General features: G+C 41.8%; 1 long non-coding RNA gene across 1 annotated transcript in view; it reads right to left on the bottom strand.

Moving 5' to 3' along the window:
• Positions 1-6,278: 6,278 nt before the first annotated feature.
• LOC308178457 overlaps positions 6,279-22,524 on the bottom strand; it is a 32,231-nt gene continuing 15,985 nt past the window's right edge. The window contains exons 3-4 of the long non-coding RNA XR_013939776.1: positions 18,587-18,851; positions 6,279-8,347 (exon numbers count right to left, since the gene is read on the bottom strand). This is a non-coding gene — a long non-coding RNA (uncharacterized lncRNA). The remainder of the gene's footprint in view (positions 8,348-18,586; positions 18,852-22,524) is intronic.

Genomic DNA, 22,524 nt, shown 5'->3' with positions numbered 1-22,524 from the left:
TCCAGGTCCACCTGAGCCACTTCAATCTTAGCAGCCTGATCCACCTGCTGGTTGTTTTGGTGTTCTTCAGTAGCCCGATTCTTGGGCACATGAGCATCTACATGGCGTACCTTTACAACCAGGTTCTCTACCCGGGCAGCAATATCTTGCCACAATGCCGCAGCCCAGATGGGCTTGCCCCTGCGCTGCCAGTTGTTCTGCTTCCATTGCTGTAACCACCCCCACAGGGCATTTGCTACCATCCATGAATCAGTATAGAGATAGAGAACTGGCCACTTTTCTCGTTCAGCAATATCTAAAGCCAGCTGAATGGCTTTTACTTCTGCAAACTGACTCGATTCACCTTCTCCCTCAGCAGCTTCTGCAACTCGTCGTGTAGGACTCCATACAGCAGCTTTCCATCTCCGATGCTTTCCCACAATACGACAGGACCCGTCAGTGAACAAGGCATATTTCTTCTCATTTTCTGGTAGCTTGTTGTACAGGGGGGCTTCTTCAGCACGAACCACCTCCTCCTCTGGTGATATCCCAAAGTATTTGCCTTCTGGCCAGTCCATAATCACCTCCAAGATTCCTGGGCGACTGGGGTTTCCTATTCGAGCCCGCTGAGTAATCAGTGCAACCCACTTGCTCCATGTAGCATCAGTTGCATGATGCGTAGAGGGGACCCTTCCTTTGAACATCCAGCCTAGTACCGGCAGTCGGGGTGCCAGGAGGAGCTGCGCTTCAGTACCGACCACTTCCGAAGCAGATCGAACTCCTTCATATGCTGCCAATATCTCCTTTTCAGTTGGAGTATAGCGGGCTTCAGATCCTCTGTATCCCCGACTCCAAAACCCCAGGGGTCGACCTCGAGTTTCCCCAGGTTCTTTCTGCCAGAGGCTCCAGGTGGGACCATTCTCTCCGGCTGCGGTGTAGAGCACATTCTTTACATCTGGTCCTGTTCGGACTGGCCCGAGGGCTACTGCATGAACTATTTCCTGCTTAATTTGTTCAAAGGCTTGTCGTTGCTCAGGGCCCCATTCAAAAGCATTCTTCTTACGGGTTACTTGGTAGAGCGGGTTTACAATCAGACTGTAATTTGGAATATGCATTCTCCAAAACCCCACGACACCTAGGAAAGTTTGTGTTTCTTTTTTGCTAGTTGGTGGAGACATAGCTGTTATTTTGTTGATCACATCCATTGGGATTTGACGGCGTCCATCTTGCCATTTTATTCCTAAAAACTGGATCTCTCGTGCAGGTCCTTTAACTTTATTCTGTTTTATGGCAAAACCAGCCTTCAGAAGGATTTGGACTATTTTCTTCCCTTTCTCGAAAACTTCTTCTGCAGTGTCACCCCACACAATGATGTCATCGATGTACTGCAGGTGTTCAGGAGCTTCCCCCTGCTCCAGCGCAGACTGGATCAGTCCATGGCAAATGGTAGGGCTGTGTTTCCACCCCTGGGGCAGCCGATTCCAAGTATATTGGACTCCCCTCCAAGTGAAAGCAAACTGTGGCCTGCACTGTGCTGCTAGAGGGATGGAGAAAAATGCATTAGCGATATCAATTGTGGCATACCACTTGGCTGCCTTTGATTCCAGTTCATACTGGAGTTCTAGCATGTCCGGCACTGCAGCACTCAGTGGTGGCGTGACTTCGTTCAGGCCACGATAGTCCACTGTTAGTCTCCACTCACCATTAGACTTTCGCACTGGCCATATGGGACTATTAAAAGGTGAATGAGTCTTGCTGATCACTCCTTGGCTCTCCAGTTGACGAATTAGCTTATGGATGGGACTCAGGGAGTCTCGGTTGGTGCGATATTGCCGCCGGTGCACAGTTGTGGTAGCGATCGGCACTTGCTGTTCTTCAACCCTCAGCAACCCCACAACAGAAGGGTCCTCTGAGAGACCAGGCAAGGTAGACAACTGTTTAATGTCCTCTGTCTCCAAAGCAGCTATGCCAAAAGCCCAGCGGAACCCTTTTGGGTCCTTGAAATATCCTCTTCTAAGATAGTCTATGCCAAGGATGCACGGAGCATCTGGGCCAGTCACAATACGGTGCTTTTGCCACTCATTACCGGTTAGACTCACTTCAGCCTCCAATACAGTTAACTGCTGGGATCCCCCCGTCACACCATAAATACAGATGGGCTCTGGCCCTTTATAGCTTGATGGCATTAGAGTACATTGTGCACCGGTGTCTACCAAAGCCTTATACTTCTGTGCATCTGACGTGCCAGGCCATCGAATCCACACAGTCCAATAAACTCGATTGTCCCTTTCCTCCCCCTGGCTGGAGGCAGGGCCCCTCTAGTCCTGGTCAGAATCTTCATTTCTGTGTTTAAAGGACTGCCTGCTGGAAGTTGGAGCAGCAAACCTTTCAGAGAACTCCTTTTTCCCAATTGTTTTCCTTTGCAATTCACGTACCCGTGCCTCTAGGGTCGCAGTAGATTTTCCATCCCATTTTCTCATGTCCTCTCCATGGTCACGTAGGTAAAACCACAGGGTGGCGCGGTGTGTGTGCCCACCATATTGTCTTCCTTGCATAGATGAACGTTTACCCCTAATAGCTGAGACACTGGTTTGTACAGGTGGGGAGGAAAATAAACTCTCTTTAAGTTGGTGGATCTCTTCAGAAAGTTTCTCCAAGGTATTCTCTTTTAGCTGGTGGACACTGGTTCGTTCAGGTGAAGGGGAAGATAATCTTTCTTCAAGTTGGTGGATCTTTTCAGAAAGTTTCTCCAAAGCATTCTCTTTTAGCTGGTGGACACTGGTTCGTTCAGGTGAAGGGGAAGATAATCTTTCTTCAAGTTGGTGGATCTTTTCAGAAAGTTTCTCCAAAGCATTCTCTTTTAGCTGGTGGACACTGGTTCGTTCAGGTGAAGGGGAAGATAATCTTTCTTCAAGTTGGTGGATCTTTTCAGAAAGTTTCTCTAAAGCATTCTCTTTTAGCTGGTGGACACTGGTTCATTCAGGTGGAGGGGAAGATAAATTCTCTTTAAGTTGGTGGACCTCTTCAGAGAGTTTCTCCACAGCTGAGACACAGGCCTTTAGGGAAGAGGAGAGATTTCCTTCGTACTGCCGGAGTATTTTAGTCACTTCATTCACTGTGGGATTCTCCTCCGTTTTCCAGGCTAGCATTGCCAATGAGTTGGCATATGATGATGGGGCACTCTGTACAAACTTCCGCCACATGGGTAGTGTACACCGGACTGCATCTGGATCTGCGGATGTTTGTGCGTCGTCTAGGTCCTTATAAATTACTTCCCGTACGGCCAATTCCCTCAGGTACTGAATTCCCTTCTCCATGGTGGTCCATTTGCTTGGTAAACATACAAGTTCTTCCTTGAAGAGATACCTTTCCTTCACAGCTGACAGGAGACGCCTCCAGAGGCTGCGAGATTGTGCTCCATCTCCAATTGCTTTGTCAATGCATGCGTCCCTAGCAAGGGATCCCAGCCGCCTGGCTTCCTTGCCCTCCAATTCCACATAATTCGCTCCCGTGTCCCAGCACCGGAGCAGCCAGGTGACAAGCTGCTCGCCTATACAGCGACCAAAATCTTTTCGCACATCTCGTAGCTCACGCTGGTATAGAGTCCGGGTAATTACTGTTGATTTTTCGACATCCTCATCCTCATCTTCAGTCTTCTGCACCTTTGATGGCCGGTGTAGAGTCCGGGTAGTTACTGTTGATTTTCCGACATCCTCATCCTCATCTTCAGTCTCCTGCACCTTTGATGGCTGGTATGGAGTCCGGGTAGTTACTGTTGATTTTTCGCCATCCTCATCCTCATCTTCAGTCTCCTGCACCTTTGATGGCCCAGCCTCGTCTTCACTACGCCCAGACTTAGCAGAAGACTGTCTGCGTTTTAAACGACCTGAGCCTCTATACCATTTTTTCACCTTGTCTACAGGGGCAACTTGCACTGCTACAGCTCGTTTCTCTGACCCAGCCACAGGGTCTGCCACAGGGGTTGGAATACCCTCTGCGGGGTTAACTTGCACTGCTACAGCTCGTTTCTCTGACCCAGACACAGGGTCTGCCACAGGGGTTGGAATACCCTCTGCGGGGTTAACTTGCACTGCTACAGCTCGTTTCTCTGACCCAGACACAGGGTCTGCCACAGGGGTTGGGATACCCTCTGCGGGGTTAACTTGCACTGCTACAGCTCGTTTCTCTGACCCAGCCACAGGAGTGGGAGCAGCTGCACGAGCTGGGGCAGCTGCAGGAGCTGGAGCGGCTGCAGGAGCCGGAACGGCTGCAGGAGCTGGAGCGGCTGCAGGAGCTGGAGCCGGAACGGCTGCAGGAGCTGGAGCTGGAGCGGCTGCAGGAGCTGGAGCTGGAGTGGCTGCAGGGGCTGGAGCGGCTGCAGGAGCTGGAGCGGCTGCAGGAGCTGGAGCTGGAGTAGCTGCAGGGGCTGGAGCTGGAGTGGCTGCAGGGGCTGGAGCGGCTGCAGGAGCTGGAGCGGCTGCAGGAGCTGGAGCTGGAGTGGCTGCAGGGGCTGGAGCGGCTGCAGGAGCTGGAGCGGCTGCAGGAGCTGGAGCGGCTGCAGGAGCTGGAGCTGGAGTGGCTGCAGGGGCTGGAGCGGCTGCAGGAGCTGGAGCGGCTGCAGGAGCTGGAGCTGGAGTGGCTGCAGGGGCTGGAGCGGCTGCAGGAGCTGGAGCGGCTGCAGGAGCTGGGACTGGAACGGCTGCAGGAGCTGGAACTGGAGTAGCTGCAGGAGCTGGAGCTGGAGTAGCTGCAGGAGCTGGAACTGGAGCGGCTGCAGGAGCTGCAGCTGGAGTGGCTGCAGGAGCTGCAGCTGGAACGGCTACAGGAGCTGGAGCTAGGTTGCTAGTAGCATCAATTGCAGCTCGATAGGCACAAGCCAGACCCCAGCACGCTACAGTGATTTGTGTCACTTTGGAACTGCCAGAGTCATGACACCTTTTTTTCAAGCATTCTGCCAGCTTTTTAGGATTTTGCAGTTGTTCAGGGGTGAATGTCCAAAACACTGGAGGTGACCACTGCTCTAGAAACCTGCCCATATCCTCCCACACTCCCTGCCACTCGCAACTATCCCGCCTCAAGACAGATCTCCGGATGAGATTCCTAAGTAGTTGTTTAACCCTCCACAAAATCTGAAGCGCATTCAGGAGACATAACAACAAGAGCAGGCTGGTCTGAGTATCCCAAGGATATTCAACATCTCGGAGAACCACCGTAACTAACTCGGGGGATAAGAGGGTGGTGGTGAAGGAGAAAGGGAGAGTGAACAGGTAGGGAAACATGTCTTCCCCTGTCCCCTTCACAGATTGGCTCCCTAACGAAAACAGGCAATAGGTGTAATTGCTAATAGTTTCCGAGATATGGGTTCCAAAGTATAGAGTCGATGTCAGTGCTGAGTACAAATACCAGGTTAAAGTCATGACCAGATATTTCATCATTTCATAAGCCATTGCTACACCGCACAGTACCATAACAATCTTAAACCAGGGCCCGGAAAGGATAAACAGTGCAACAGGGAGCACATACAGAAAGTAACGCACCATAAAACTCAATTTGGAATACAGGTACAGCAGACTGGAGATTAAGGCAATCAACATCGTGACTAGCAACTATTAAGCAGGTCCAATACTTATACCAATTTTAGTTTAACACACTCTGGTCAGATTTGTCGATATCTCAACCCTTCGGGCCCCACGTTGGGCGCCAAAAAGACTGTTGTGGTTTAACCCGGCTGGCAGCTAAACACCACACAGCCGTTCACTCACCCTCCCCCCTCCCTCTCTGGGATGGGGGAGAGAAACGGGAAAGTGAAGCCTGTGAGTTGAGATAAAGACAGTTTATTAAGACAGGAAAATAATAATAACAATAATAATAATAATAGTGATAATGGTAATAGTATTAACAATAATAATGTGTAAGAAAACAAGTGATGCACAATGCAATTGCTCACCACCCGCTGACCGATGCCCAGCCTATTCCCGAGCAGCCGGCCCCCCCACCCCGGCCAGCCACCCCTATATATTGCTTAGCATGACGCCAGATGGTATGGAATACCCCTTTGGCCAGTTTGGGTCAGCTGTCCTGGGTCTGTCCCCTCCCAGCTCCTGCTGCACCCCCAGCCTGCTCGCTGGCAGGACAGAGCAAGAAGCCGAAAAGTCCTTGGCCTGGTGTAAACACTGCTCTGCAACAATTAAAACATCAGCATGTTATCAGCGCTCTTCTCATCCTAATTCAAAACATAGCACCCTACCAGCTACTATGAGCTACTTAACTCTGTCCTAACTGGAACCAGGACAAAATGAAAGGTGAAAGCAAGCAGAAGCTTTTTATTTATTGTTAATATAAAAGATATTTATTCACATGAATGTGGATTGTCAAAAATAGTTTGTAAAACAAGTACATGGAGTTTTGAAACTAAACTTACAAAAACACTCAATTTCACTTTCGATTGCTCCAGGAAAAAAAAAAAAAGGAGGGGAGGGGAGGGGAAGGGAGGGGAAAACAACAACAAAAAACACCAAAACCAGAAATAACCATGCTGTAATTCCAAACTCATATCACAACCTGTTGAAATATTACCCTTAATATCTCACTAGCCAAATGAACAGCCATCCATTTCTCTGAGCAGGTATGTTAAATCAACACATCTATAATGACACCCCTTCCTATTTGCCAAACAGCATTGGCTAGCCCAGTCTATGGCAGTTGGCTGACTGCAGATGTCTGAAGGATAGATGGGCATTTTGAGAATCCATAGCACTGGCAAACACTTTGATAATCTAGTTTATAGTATTACAGACAATCTGCATATGAGGAAATGGACCTGCTACACATTGCAGCATATCTCTTCTGGAGCCAAAATGGCAACATGATTGCACTCAGTTATTCACAATACATGGGAAAATAACAGCAAAGTCACTCTTTAGTTAGCTGTTTTGAAGTAATTAAGTATTTTTCATCAATTTTTCCAGCTGAAGGCAACTCATTCACCTGCACTATCCTTCTGAGGACATCCAGCACTTGACCAAATTTTAGTTATGATGGTTCTCTGAAGGTTTTGATTTTAGTCAGCACCTTTGGATCTCAATTTTTTGTTTTTGTGCTTTCTCCTCTCTACCCACAAGAGCTATCTATGATCTGAGCAGCTGAAACCCAGCAACATCCTCTTAAACAATTAGAAGTTACCCTCATTAAACTCTCTGGCTTGTTATGTTCATGTTACTTAGCAACTATCACCTAAACACAGTGAATTGCCATTTTTCATCAAAGTCCCATAACTCTAAGTTTTTTCTTTATACTCTTAAAATCACTTCAAGTGTTTTTCATATTCTTTGTTCCATAAACTTGCTGTGGCTTTCTAGCTACCTCAGCCTTTCAGTGACTGTTACCCAGAAGGGACGTAGCTCATGCTGCCCAATACAATCAAAACAAGGTCAACAGAACCTGCATTTTGAAACTGAGAAACAGGCAGACACAGAATCATCAGCAATCACTGTCTACGCTGTCCCAGGAATAACTCAGGGTCATGTAAGGTTGTTGGGTTTTGCTTTAAATACTGCTTATTCTACCTCAAGAGTATATTTCTGAAAGGGCAAGGAAATAGCTGATGTCATGAACTCTAACAGCTTGTGCTTGCTAAGCAGCATGGTTAACCTAGATTTGAGTGTTTAATAATAGAGAAGACACAGGTGAAGTGTTATACTAAGATATCGACCTAGGTTAAACCCTGCATTTCTCTAAATAATGGCTGGTAACCCCTCACAGAAAATTCTGGCTGCATTTGTTGTGCCATCTTCACATAGATATGCCAATAGCTGTTTTCTTCATTTAAAAGGATGTCTGATCTTTATAGTCTGAAAATTATGTATCACTTCAAGTGACCTTTCCCAACATGGTAATGCCACATTTTTAAGTCGTAGAAAATATTTAAAAACCCATTGATCATTGCTGTCAATACTTTGTAAAGCATTTCATACTCCATAATGGGTCTGTGTGGGTTAACATCATTCAACAAATCAGCTGTAAGAAAATAAGGGGTGGCATATCCATCCAAACCCCATTGTAAAGGATGCTAGAGGTGGCAGTAAGAGACACACAGCTCTGCCTGAAACACAGAAAGACTATCATTAGAGTAGCTACATTAAAACATTTATAGCAGGGGTGTGGAAGGGTGGTGAGGGCAATTCAAAGTAATAAGTCCAAAGTAATAAGTATGTACATTAATATCGTTGACTAAAACTTCTTCAACACAATAAAACATTGATATTTGCAGTGTGGTTGAAACTAGTATCTCCATGTGTTGTCTCTTCACAGCTGTTTTGCCTCTTCATAAATTCACCTCTGCAGCACACAGGGGAAAATCAACCTCAACCTTAAAACAACAATCCAAAAGAAGAGAAAAAGGAATAAATTCTTATGAGATGCATACATTAAAGAGTTAATGCCAAATCATTAATTAAATCTCTCAGAGGTGCTGAACACATGCATTAATTGTCACTGCTCAACACTTCTAAAATTTCCCAACCCTCATAAAACTGTTCTTGTAGGTTTGATTTTTTTTTTATTGCACCATGTGTTGTGCAGAAGGCACACACAAATCTTCAAAAAGCAGCTTCCAAAAAAATCCTGGTGAACACAGTACAGAAGGCTCCTCTGAAGACAAAGAACAAGACATCAGTGTCTCATCTGCTGTGAATTAGTTTGCCTTTTTTTTTTCCTTCAAGAACTCTCACTATGAGAATCCGATCAACATTTAATCTCCCTGAGCAGACACCGCTTTGTTATCCTCTGTGGTAGTTCTCTGCTTCTGGGGTAATTTGTTGCTGAACAATTGAGGCAAATACTTGGCTCAGGATAGAAAGAAGTGAGATTAGTCTGTAATTGGAATATTTTGTCTCATTTATTCTTGAAGATGTGCCATATTACACTCCATCAGCCAGAGGTTATTGTTTTATGAAATCAAGCTGCACCTGGCATTGCATTGTATAAAACCTAAAGTGCTGCTGTTTTCAATCTAGCTTTCTATTTACCCAGACTCTAGTACCAATGAATGTTGTGTCCTGTGGTGTAACCTTCACCCTCCTCAGTTAATTATTTTAGATGGTCTTAATCTCTCTTTTTCTATATATAGAGAGAGAGAATTTTCCAGGTTAACTATAAAATTTAATTATAATATCAAACACAGAACTGTCATGGATCAAAGAAATCCACACACTTTTCTCCATCGGTTTATTTTATTATTCCAGCAAAAGTTTCCAAAATGATCTCTTATTTTACAACTTCAAATGACTACTTCAGCAAATAAAACATTTATATGCCAAGCTAACTGATTATTGTATCACCATTTCATTTAGTTTGACCTCTGGATGTTTGTTGTTGTGTTTTTTTGTTGTTGTTGTTTTTATGTTTGCTTGTTTGTTTGTTTGGCGGGGGGGAGATTTGGGAGGACTGCAGGCATAAAAACAAAAGGATACTTAAAATTCAGCTACATTTATGACATATTTGCACTATATATGTTAACACGTGTAAATATATTTTTAGAAATTATATTTACAGGAATTTTTAGGATAAATCCTAATTTTCTGTATTTAGAGGTGCCTGGTAGAATAGAAACTTTCATTGTTATTATTATCTACTTTCACACAAGTGCTATTGCACCAGCTGCAGAATCCACCTTTGAAAGACATTCTGCAAAAATGAATAAAGAGGCATTGAAGCTATTCATAGGTAGCTAATTCAAACCCTTCAAACCCCAACTCAGGAAGTTGTGAAGAGCCATGAGGCTGCCTCTCAGCCTCCTTTTCTCCAGATTAGACAAACCAAGCGTCCTCAGCCTCTCCTTATTCTCTTTTGAAAGAGGTTTTCTTCCACCCACAAAGGAAGAGGTTGCCTTGCTCATACTAGGCAAGATAGTCACCATCATTACAATGTATTCACCATAACTTTATTTGATCAGAAAGTATGCCTGGAATAATGCTAGACAAGAAGAAGCTGAAGTATCTCCTTGTGACAGTCATTGCTGTACACAGGCAACGTACCTTGAACTACAAGCTGTTAAGTCTCTTGCAACAAAACTTTGTCATATGAAAAGAGAGGAGGAAGATGGAACATGACTTCAGAGGCCCCATGTCACCTACAGTACCTAGGGAAGGTGGCCTCCATGCTGTATACATTCAGCAATTGCCCCTTCTCCCCAGGGTGACTGTTGCGGTTTAACCCAGCCGGCAGCTAAACACCACACAGCCGTTCACTCACCCTCCCCCCTCCCTCTCTGGGACTGGGGAGAGAATCAGGAAAATGAAGCCCGTGGGTTGAGATAGAGACAGTTTATTAGGACAGAAAAGAAAAGAAAATAACAATAATAATGATAATAGTACTACTAATAATAATGTGTACGAAACAAGTGGTGCACAATGCAATTGCTCACCACCCGCTGACCGATGCCCAGCCTATTCCCGAGCAGCCGGCACCCCCACCCCGGCCAGCCACCCCTATATACTGTTTAGCATGACGGCAGATGGTATGGAATACCCCTTTGGCCAGTTTGGGTCAGCTGTCCTGGGTCTGTCCCCTCCCAGCTCCTGCTGCACCCCCAGCCTGCCCGCTGGGCGGACAGAGTGAAAAGCTGAAAAGTCCTTGGCTTGGTGTAAGCACTGCTCTGCAACAACTAAAACATCAGTGTGTTATGAACATTATTCTCATCCTAAATCCAAAACATAGCACCCTACCAGCTATGAGGAGGAAAATTAACTCTATCCTAGCTGAAACCAGGACAGTAACACATACACTCCCAAGGTTTCTGGAGGTGTTGTAGTGGCACATAATCTCCCTCAGAAAGCCTACCCCATGGCTTCGATAAAATGTGCTGTGGCTACAAACTAAAGTCTGCATGCACTCCCCCTGCCTTCTAGAAGAAAGGTAGAAAAAGTGACTACATCTCCATCTACAAAAGTTGGATTTTAAAGGACATAGCTGAAAACGTTTCACTCTCAAAAGCCCGACAAAAAAAGGTTAAAAGCCACTGGAACAGTTTTCAAGTTACTGGCACAGCAGATGGGAAAGGTGTCATTAATTTTTTTATTTATTCTCTTAATGTTGACAAGCAAGCCTTTTTTTTTTTATTATTTTTTCTCCATGCTGTTATCCAAGCTACTGAGCCTGGGAAGTTCTACTCTGTTCGCTTCAAAGTATACCCATGCAATGGGGGAGGTGGCAGCCTGCCATAGCCCATCATCGTAACTTAAGGTGACAGCTCTTTTGGAGAATGTGCCTTTGCTTATCCACACTAAGTTCAGGATCCCACACTGACATCTCCTCATCCCTTTTCACAGTCCTTCTTCCATGGGTGAGGAAGTAAATGTGTTCATCTTTTCCCTCCCCCAACATTTTCCTTTGTTTGCCTAAAAAGAAGAACCAGATCATGAGTTTTCAGCAACATTTTGTATAAGACTGTGTCAGAAGCCATTACCTGGAGGTGCTGATTACAGTTGCAGCATTCAAGACAAGTTGGCAACCGGTATTCCTTTGGAACGGCTACAGACAAAAATAGCAGGAGTTGCTGCTAGGTTTTAAAATGGATTTCTTCAAAGCAATGTTTATCAGAATGAAAGGAATTACCAGGGCCAACAAATTGTAAATAAGATAATAGAGGGGAAGGCCTAGAGGCGAAGATGTATGAGGAGTGGCTGAGGTCACTTGGCCTGTGCAGCCTGGAAAAGAGGAGGCTGAGGGGAGACCTCATCGCAGTCTACAACTTCCTCACAATGGGGAGTGGAGGGGAAGGCGCCAACCTATTCTCCTTAATCACCAGTGATAGGACCCGCGGGAATGGTGTCAAGCTGAGGCAGGGGAGGTTTAGGCTAGACATCAGGAAGAGATTCTTCACTGAGAGGGTCGTCACACACTGGAACAGGCTCCCCAGGGAAGTAGTGATTGCACCAAGCCTGTTGGAGTTTAAAAAGCGTTTGGACTTTGCACTTAGTCACATGGTCTGAATTTTTGGGTAGACCCGTGTGGTGCCAGGAGTTGGACTCAATGATCCTTATGGGTCCCTTCCAACTCAGGATGTTCTATGATTCTAAGATATGAAAGAAAAGGTAAGTATTTCTATCCCTGGCATACAACCTAAAAAAGGAGATATGGCTTAAAAAAAAAATCTCAGTGGCAGTTAAAAAAAAAAAAAAGTGAAACTATCAAAGTTATTGAAAGAAACATCAGAAATGAGAACCCAAAGATGAGGTTAAAGGCCACAGCACATATACTTATTCGCTGGTAGCTAATAGCTCAGATCTCAAGAGACTGCTGGTGACAATTGCTAGGTAGGCAACAAGGGCACATTTTAAAGGCACTTTCAGAGCACAGGATACAGAATATAGGATGTATTCTTGTTGTTCCTGCTCTGAGGATTTACTAAGTATAACCACCTGTAAAGCACGTGAGCAGGTAGTGACCTCTGATAAATTCATTTGAGATTTAGTCATGATTTCTGATATTTTAAAGAACTTGTACATTTTAGAATTCTTGAGTTTGCTTAGATGGGACACAAGTAAGGTACAAAATAGGCAGCAACATCCACTCCAGATCTACAGCACAAGTTGTTTGTTCTTAGACAATTTGTCTGGTTCACCTTTGTCACAATTTCTTCTGCAAATACACAATAATATTTTTTAGGTACAGTAGTTTCAGGCATACGAGTAATACTTCAGAAGCACACTGCTTTGCCAGAGATAAGGACTTGAATTTTAAAAGGTTGTGTGATTTACAAGCAAGTTCACTGTGCTTTGCATTACACAACACATGCTCTTTGCTTTCTGTATGCTGGTAAACTTCATTACAGTTGGCAGCTTCGGTTGGTTTTATACTGCAAATTAAAGTGGTGCTTTTGCAGAATTTTAACTCCTCTTATTATTTCAATTTCAAACTAAGTTTCAACCCAGGAAAAATGTTTAAAAATAAAAATAAAAAGCAGACATATGTATATTTGCTGCCCCAGATGTTATTTATGTTGGTTTAGGAAAATCAGAGACTGACAGCTTTTGAGGTAACCAAATATATTCTGCTCCTCTCATATTGATCTTGCAAAAATTTAGCTTACTTGATTGAAAACAAGTTGTTAAAGGAAAACTGTGGTCTTTCTTCCCTGCACTTACCAAGTCAGCTGTTTAGGAAAAGGATTATTAAATAATTTTCTTCCTGTAGATATGTATCTGTCATATATACAATAATTATTATCATTCTCTTTTTTGCCATAAATGGATGCTTGCTAAAATTTAGATCCAGTAGTTGGAAGAAGTCAGCCTTTCAGGGTTGCAGGTCTCCTTCACCTCTGTACAGTATTATGTGCCACATGAGCAAAGAACAATCAAATGAATTCAGACAGGGGCTCCAGGAGATCGATCAGTCTGCCATTCCCAGCAGTAGCCTCAAGCAGACAGCTGGGCAAGAACAGGACCAGTGGCAACATGTCTAATACTTTCTCAGAGTTCTTTATCAATCACTATTTTCAGCCCAGGGGAGAGTTCCTTGGATTGTCTAGAAGCCCCCCCAGTGGATCTCACTTCTATATGCTTGCACATGAAAAGTGTAGTAGAAAAGCCAAACACCTAAACTTTTGCCAAAGCCTGTTGTCACAAAGAAGACTCTCACAGAAACTGGGTATCTTTGGTGTAAAAAAAAAAAAAAAAAAAATTTGGTTAGTAAAAACATTTTCAGGGTTACTTATATTCTGCACTCCTAACTTGTGCTATACTGAAACTTCTTTGGCATCTTCTCCCCAGATATCGACTCCACAACTTAGCTGGCAGGATTCTGTTCATCTTCATGAAAGGATATTGTTTCATTTCATTTTTAAGCAGAGCTGAGCATAAATAGTACAGTCATTACTTCACTTGGACAATGAAGTTTGTCTGTCCCTGTAAGCAGCAGTGAATGTGCTTGTTGAAACTGGGACTTGCTTCATTGCACAGGTGCAGCAAGGTCCCTGGATCAGCAAGGACAGCACTTGAATCTCATAGCTAGAGGTGAGACAAACCCAGGCCGCCTTCATCATTTCCATCTGGTCTCAGATATAGATGCGTTGCCAGTATTGTATTTCCAAAGCCACCTCAAAGGGAAGTCTTCCTTTATCTACTTAACAATAATCAACTTATCTGTATGGTTTCCTTTTTATTAAAGACTTCATTCTTATAGCTTTTTTTTTTTTTTTTAATAGAATGTTACTTCTTCTATTGGCCAAGAAGTCATGTAAGAGCTGACTTTCTTGTGCTATTTCCAAAATACAGTTAGGTCTGAAAGGCAACAGGCCAGTTCCCCACCTCAATTATACCAGTGAATCTGTCCCTGTGAAATGTGTCTTCTCCAAGAACAGAGAGAATTTCAGTCCATCTGTTCTGTCCAAAATTAGGAATTACAGAGCAATGTGAGAACAAAATAAACAACATACTATCCCATAAACACTACTCACACTTGAATCAAATCTTATTTTGCTTGAACTAGTTCTCCTATACCTACTAAAAGCATTAAAATTCTCAAGTACCTTTTTTTTTTTTATTATAACTTCACATTGTAAGTGGAAACAAAATGCTGTGTGAACTGAATAGAACTGGATAGCTTACATTAGATGGAGCTAATAGAAATTCAAAAAAAGATGTGTCACACTCAGATAGCTTGGAGTTGAAGTTCAGAAGTCCAGACATTTCAAAATTATCAAAATTCTTTATTATTAGCGAGAGATAAGATTGTGTTGAATTCTAAGCCAGAAGGAATTACATGGGAAGACACAACGAAGAAACGGACTGTGCTGTGCACAGACCTGTACTATTTACAACATTCTGTTTCACATGTCACAGTTCAAATCTAGTTGTCTAAAGCTGATGCAATTCAATAGAGTGAAACTATTCCAGCAGTTGTGGCTATTCAGTTTCATTATTCTTCTTCAGTAAAGCAGGTATGTAAGGGTTCAAAACTTCTGAACTGTGTTTTCAGTACTCTGACCTCAATTTCCTAGCAACTTTCACAGTAAAAAATAGGATAAAAAAGTGTTGCATTTACTAAGGGAAAGTTATACCATAATTTCCTTCCTATCTCTCTTTACAACAAACCAAAATAAAACAAAAAAAACCAACAACAAATCAGATTTGTTATATAGTGGTGCTCAGTTTGAAGCAAACAAGCTCTTCAACTGAAGTTCAGAGGTTTTCCCCCAACCCCTCCTGCTTCTAGGAGTCTCAGTAATTAGAAGAGAGCAACTGAAGTGATTCTGGAGAGAGCTACAAAATACTAGTCCTCAAGGGAGCAATTATAGCATTCCAGTGAAGGAAACTAGGAAATGCAAGCATGCAAACACTACACATAAAACTAAAGATGCACGAAAGATCCCATAGTTGTTTGCAAAACTGGTCCTTGATTTTTTTTTTTTTTTTTGCTGCATGTGATACTCCTCAGCTTATTATCATAAAAGCAAACAGAGATATCTACTTTATGGACCTTTCTGTGACTGATCAGTTCGAGAAGGAGAGAGAAGCTTTGGGGATTTCTTCTGATATAAAGCATCCATCTTTAGTCTGTTGAATTCAGAGGTGAATGACATCAAACTACACTACTCACTTCCTCAGGAGTGAGCACTGTCTTTTTTTCCATGACTCAGACCACAAGCAAATTCTTCATTTGACATAACACTTATTATCTGTTTTGGTCAGATTATTCAGAAGAAATATATATTAAATAAATAAACAAACATAGCCAAGGAGAAGTCAAGGTGCCAGGTATTTCATTGCTGCTGAAGGTGAATCAGGGAACCCAAAACATTAGAGAGACATTCCCTGACCTGCTGCTGAATTTCTGTTGTATCTTTGAATTTTCACTTCATCTATTCTGCTTTTCTTTTGTCTGCTTAGATTCTGAATGCTGACTGACAAAGGCTTCCCCTTCATGTATTTCTCAGCAGCTTTCAGAGTATCAGTGGGCTATTTTGTCAAAATGAAAAACACATGCCATATAGCTAATAGGTTTTAAAGAATCCTATTAGTTCTGATGCCTTTAAATGGGCACCCAAATCACTAACTGCTTTTAAAAAGATACACAGTGGTTCTGTTAAGATAGTCAGAAGCAATCCAATACACTTCACTCTCATCAACCTCAACATGAAAATTGACCTTTCAAAACTCAGATACTTATATTTAATGTTACAGTAACACTCACGGATTTCAGTTTACTCATTTTCAGCTATTATAGTGCTCCATTCACTGTACTAGCTTGAATATGTTATTTTCTATAGGGTGTTGTGAAACATCTGAATACTTTGACAGTTTTTATGTTACAGAAAAATATAATGAATAAAAGTGATCTCTCCCTGCTCCCCCTCCCCCCCCAGTTCTTTTGAATATTGCTATTCTCCCCACCTTCTTTTCCTGCAAGATAGTATGACATGTATAACATGAGTTCTAAAACTGCCTTTCATTTCAGAACAGCATGACACCACCACAATGATAGAGCTGAAAGCCATAAGAAGTTATCATTACACTCTCAGAAATGCTATCACAATCAATCTTATGTTATGTATTCACCAGTTAGACATATACCACAAATCAACCCTATGTAGCCACAGATAGAAATGACATGATTTAATCTTTGGTGCAATAAGGTAAAATGAATCAAATTCACACTGACAGGAACCTGCACCATAAGCAGTGCGCTCAGCTAAAAAAAAGTTTGTCATCAGTACAGACAAATCACAAATGGTAAGGCAACCAAGAGTGCTGCCATTTTATCACTGCAGACGCAGACTGTATGTTTGGGCCTTAGTAGTTTATTCAATGGGAGCTGATACACTTTGCAAGTTTATTTTCTTTTAAGCTATATTATCAAGGAGAAGCAAATTGAGCTATGTTTCGATTCTCTATTTACCATCATTATGCTTTACTTGGGATTTTTATAATCATAGAATATCCTGAGTTGGAAGGGACCCACAAGGATCATTGAGTCCAATTCCTGGCACCACACAGGACTTCCCAAAAATTCAGACCATATGGCTAAGAGCACAGTCCAAATGCTTCTTAAACTCCGATAGGCTTGGTGCCGTGACTACATCCGTGGACAGCCTGTTTCAGTGCGTGACCACCCTCTCCATGAAGAATCTCTTCCTGCACCAAGAAGTTATCACTGAGGTGCTTTAGGAACCTCCTGGACCTGTTTGTGTCAGCCATGTGGTAATCCCAGTTGATGTCTGGCAAGTTGAAATCCCCCATGAGGACAAAGGCAGTTGATCTTGAGGTATTTCTTTGAGGTAGTTCAAATAATAATTCATCGGTGTCATCATTTTGGCCGGGTGGTGTGTAATAGACTGCCACGACGACATCCCCCTTATTTTTTTGTCCCTTAATCCTTACCCAGAGGCTCTCAACTTTTCCATCGCCAACTGCAAGTTCCACACAGTCCAGCCCCTCCTTTACATAAAACGCCACCCCCCACCTCGCCTGCCCGGCCTGTCCCTCCTGAGGAGCCTGTAACCATCTACTGCAACACACCAGTCACAGGAGTAATCCCACCAGGTTTTGCTTATGCCAATGATATTGTAGCTCTGGGACTGGGCCAAGACTTCTGTCTCATCCATTTTATTCCTCATACTGCATGTGTCTGTGTAGAAGCACTTCAAATGAGCCTCATTGTACACAGCACCTCAAGGAGCAGACCAAGGGACTTGACAAGCACACTGTCCTCTCATTCTGGCATGTCATCACCGGCAGGCCTGGTTTTATACCTTTCCCCCTTTGACTCTAGTTTAAAGCCCTATCTATCAGCCCCACTAACTCCTGGGCAAAAATCCTTTTCCCCCTCTGAGAAAGGTGCATCACATTTGGTGTCAGCAGGCCTGGTGTTACGTGAATCCTATAGGAATCTGTATCGAAAGCTTTACAGAAGTAATCTTTTTGCATTTAAAATAAGTAAATATTAGCTTTCTCCATACCATTGAAATAACGTGATCTGGACATACTTGGTGGTCCCACTTGACTAAAATGAAGATCAGTCCCAGTCCAGGCCTTACCTTCCACCTATGATGACTGGAAGAAGACTTATGGGCCAAGAATTAGATCTAGTTATTAGTTTCACTTTACAGAAGGCAATTGCTCTAAATTTGCCTATGTTTGGATTAAACAGATACATCAACCTGCTGTAATTTCAAAATTGATGAGAAGTACAAAGTTAAATCTGAGGAGGCATGTGTCACTGAAATAGTGAAAGTCCATGAAGAATTCTTATCAGAACCATTAATGTGAAAAACATGTGGATAGATCCCAATAGTCAAGAAGCATGCACGTCTCCCAAAAAATTAAAAAGAAAAAAAATTAAAAGGGAGAACCACTCTCACAAACAGTAAGGCCAAAGGCCACTAATTCCTTTAATATACTTGCCCACATAACAAGAGGAAGGAACAGCTGTCAGCTAATGCCTGAACTGAAACGGTCAGGACAGGATAAGTCCTTCCCTAACCAGGAAAGGAAGCTGGTTGGGAACTTTTTTTTTTTTTAATTTTAAATGTAAGTAACTATCTGGGTAGGACTCTATGACTTAACCTTTATTCTATAAGCCGATTCTTGCATCTATGTTTACATACCTTTGAGTTTAAAAGCAAGCTTCTTTTAAGTTGCCAGTCACCTGCAGCTTAAGGAAAGGCTTGTCAAATGCTTCCTTTTGCTGGAGCCTTCACAGTGACAAGCAGAAATAGCATGTCTTGCAGTTGCAGCTGGAGACAGGGAATTCCATGCTTATTTTTCTGCTTGGAGCAAGGAGCTGGGGGAGGCTACAGAAGGCAGCCTGCTAACCAAGTTACCAGCCAAGTGCATACAGTCCCAAAATGCCTTCTCAGTGGACTGCTGCCTCTGGGAAAGAAAACACAACACCTGGCCATACGTTCACAAAAGCACCACAGTAGAAAGAACATTGCTCTATTTTGAGGAAAATGGGCTCTGCTTAAACCCAGCTTAAGTTTTGGCTAATGGGGTTATCCTTCCCAGCCAAACAAAGTGCCAGGAGTCGTTATTCTCTTATTGGTAACTTGTACAGGTATAGCACACAATAAAAAAACACTAAACCCATAAAGTAAGCCCAAATGCGCATTTTTGTTTTAGTAACTTCCAACTATAGGAAAGTTTTTAAGTTTCTTAAAAATGTATTGTTTTAGACAAGAAATCCAAAGCAACCATACAGCTGCAGTATGAAGCATGCAGGAGTTGAAATGATTACCAGAGCTACAGGTTTCAACAAATGAAAATGACAAAGTCAAGTCCAGGATATCAGAGTATGAATTTTGCTAGCTCAGTAATGTTTTAGCAGTCATGCACTGTTGGGAACTATTGTTTGTTCCCCATCAAAAAGATGATGCATATTGCAGTATACAAAGTATTATCTAACAGCAGTTGGGTTTTCCTGAATCCAGAAGTAAGCTGAGAGAGCAGTTTCTATCAACCTTTGAATTCACAATTTGATGTGAATGTGGTCATTATTTCTAAAAGCTTCTAAGGTCATATAACTAAAAAAGAAAACTGGTTATAGAAAAGAAAGGATGCAACAAATACAGTAGAAAAACTCCCAGCTGGAACAAAATTTATCTTAAGCATCCTAACAATAACTCACTCTTGCTTCTGAAAAATCCACCTCAATTCAAAGTTAAAGAAAAGGATTCTGACTAACTTTAGGGAGTGTTCCCCAAAGACACCATAGGCCCAGATAATTAATAAAGCAGTCTTAAAAAGATGTCTTTATTTTTTTTAAGATAAAAGAATACCTACAGAGATTACATTGGTTCCGGTTAAAAGATTTCAATATCATAAGTGTGTGAAAAAACATTGTGATATTCATGAAACCTTACATGAAAATCACCATCTTATTTGCTTTAGTTTTCATCTTATACAGGCCTAAGAAATGGTTATCTGGACAGTGCTTTAAAATAGATGCCCCAACTGCAGTGATCACTTTCAAATGGCTTATGTTTTGCCTTTGAACCAAGACCACTTTTTAATATCATTTTTCTCCCCTTTTCCCCAATAGATAGGTTTCACTCTTTCTTGGTTAATGTTTTATATTGGATAGTCGCACATCCTTCACTCATTCCTAGTACTGGGCCACTCATGTTATGTATCTCTTTAAATACTGAAACTACAGCATTATTTTAATTAGAGAAGTAAATTCTACAGTAAGACAGACATAGACATTCAGGCAGTAGACCCTAAAGTGCATTTAGAGTTTTATTGGATCCACGTTAAATTTCATCCTTACATTTATCTTTTTATTGAAGAATAGTAGAAAAAATACTGTATACTGTAGTTCCTTGGAACTATTGAGAAGCTAATCTGTTGTTATGGAATAAGAATATGTTTAAGTTTGATTTAAAAAAAACTTAATATACCAAAATGCTTACAATAACTCTTAGAAGTTATTTGGAAGAACACTTCACCATCATTTCACAGAATCATATAGGTTGGATTTCAGTAGTCATACAGAGAAATGCACAGAGATAAAGACACAGTAATGAAAACTCATAACTAATGAGATGGTTTAGAGATTTTCTGGGACATGTTTTTACACTCATTTCTGTTCTTACTATGTGCCATTTTGGCAACGTTCATGGCTGGCAGAGAAGAAAGATCCAAATTAACGTCCTATTCCCTGTTATGTTTTCTCCTTCTCCACTCTGAAAACAGCAATGGTGATTGAAGCCCTGCCTTGAAACGCAACCACAAGGTCAGCGCATGAAAACTCAGGCACTCACACACTCTGCATCTCTCCCAGTCAAACATGGGAGACAGACAGCCAGGTGGTAAGATGGAGGGAGAACAAGTGGAGCTGTCAGGGCACAGCAGCTGAGACATGGATTGTAGGACAAAGTCCCAAGAGAAACTAGGTTTTATTTCTCCACTAGCAAAACCATGCCGTGTTTTGCTTTGATATAGCAGTATTTTATTGAATTTTCTTTGTATTTCAAACAACTCATGTACTCTGCTAAGTGGCTAAGTCTATATAACATCTTTTCCTGTGAAAATATAAATAAAATTAATGTAATTATTGAAAATATTCTGAGGCCTTTCGTCATCATCAGTAAGCCCATGGTAGGTAGCTATCAAGTTTCAAATCACATTTATATGTCATTCCTACCAGTCCAAATGAACAACTCAGAAAACATGTAAAATGGACTCAGTCTCTCCTTTAGCATATGAAAGAACTGTTAACAACATTGCCAAAGTCTGTTTTACAGTAAGACCTTTTTTTATTTTGCAGTCTTTGCATGCATGATGCTATAGCAGACTCCTACAGCTGCTGTGAGCTCCAAAGATGTCATTGAGGGCAGCCCTCTTAGAACCTATTTCCAGCTTTTTTCTAATTCAGGTCTTCAGACTCACATCAAACTTCCACCCATCTCAATTTCCCTGGTACTGTTTCATATTTCAAGAACATCCTAGCAGTGGCTCAAGAACCTTTTCCCTGTGACAATTGCCACATGTCCTCGCTCTGAAACATTATTCTTCAGATCTTCTCTTTTCTCTTTTTCTGTCTTTGTCATCTAACAGTTTTATTTATATGACTCTATTTAAAGCTGCTAAAATAAAAGTGTTCAGAACATAATTTCCATTTTGATTTTACAAAATGGATTTACAGCTAGTTGAAAATACAAGATTGCATATAGCAGTTTTAGTGCCCATTGGCTTAAATGTAAATCTTGTACCATGCAAGGTCATTTCATTCCAAAGGCAGGAGATCTACATTTCTATTACAGAATGTTTCATTTCCTCACCTACTGAAAATGAAGTAGTTCAGTCTGATCATCTAAGGACAGTAGGCTTTTAACATATCTGATAACATATTATTTAAATGTGAATGTTAGAATGCACCACTTTTACAAGAACAATGCAAAATAAGAGATATTTTAGAAGATGCAACAAGTTATATAACATTACAAAATTGCTACTGCAGTGCTTTAAAGTCCCCAGACAGCCATGCTTAGGAAAAAAGTCCTCTCTGTAGCAACACTGTTTTGATTAGTAGAAGCTAGCTAAATGCCTGCTATTAAAAAAAAAACAGCAACAACAACAAAGCACTGGAAATTTAATTCTAGTAGAATAAGGTGTAAAAATAATCATTGGTAAGTCTTTAATTCAGAATTAAATAACCTTATTTTATACAAGAAATAAGGAATGTAAACTGAATAAAGGATATTCTAATTACAAGACTTCAAAGAGGTTTAATGCTAGCTAGGTAACCCTCTGCAACTCTTAATTCAGATTAACCTCCTTAAATATCCTTTTTGTTGCCAAACATCATATGTAGGTGTTTATTATATATATATATATATATATATATAAAGCTACACTTTGTGCCTTTTCACCCCAGCTTTTGTTACCAAACACTGACTTTATATATTCTAGCAAATGGAATTCTGCTCCATACCCTACGGTTTAGACAGATGCACTCACACATTTACTAAAGGTACAAATGAAATTTCTGCAGTCCCTTGTATCTTATAAAAACACACAACATGGTATCCCATTCCAGTGTTTG

This window comes from Anser brachyrhynchus (assembly GCF_964034855.1).
Source record: "Anser brachyrhynchus genome assembly, chromosome: 15".
In the NCBI taxonomy this organism is placed as follows: domain Eukaryota; kingdom Metazoa; phylum Chordata; class Aves; order Anseriformes; family Anatidae; genus Anser; species Anser brachyrhynchus.
The sequence above is the reverse complement of the archived record's forward strand: the minus strand, read 5'-3'. Positions and strand labels throughout refer to the sequence as shown.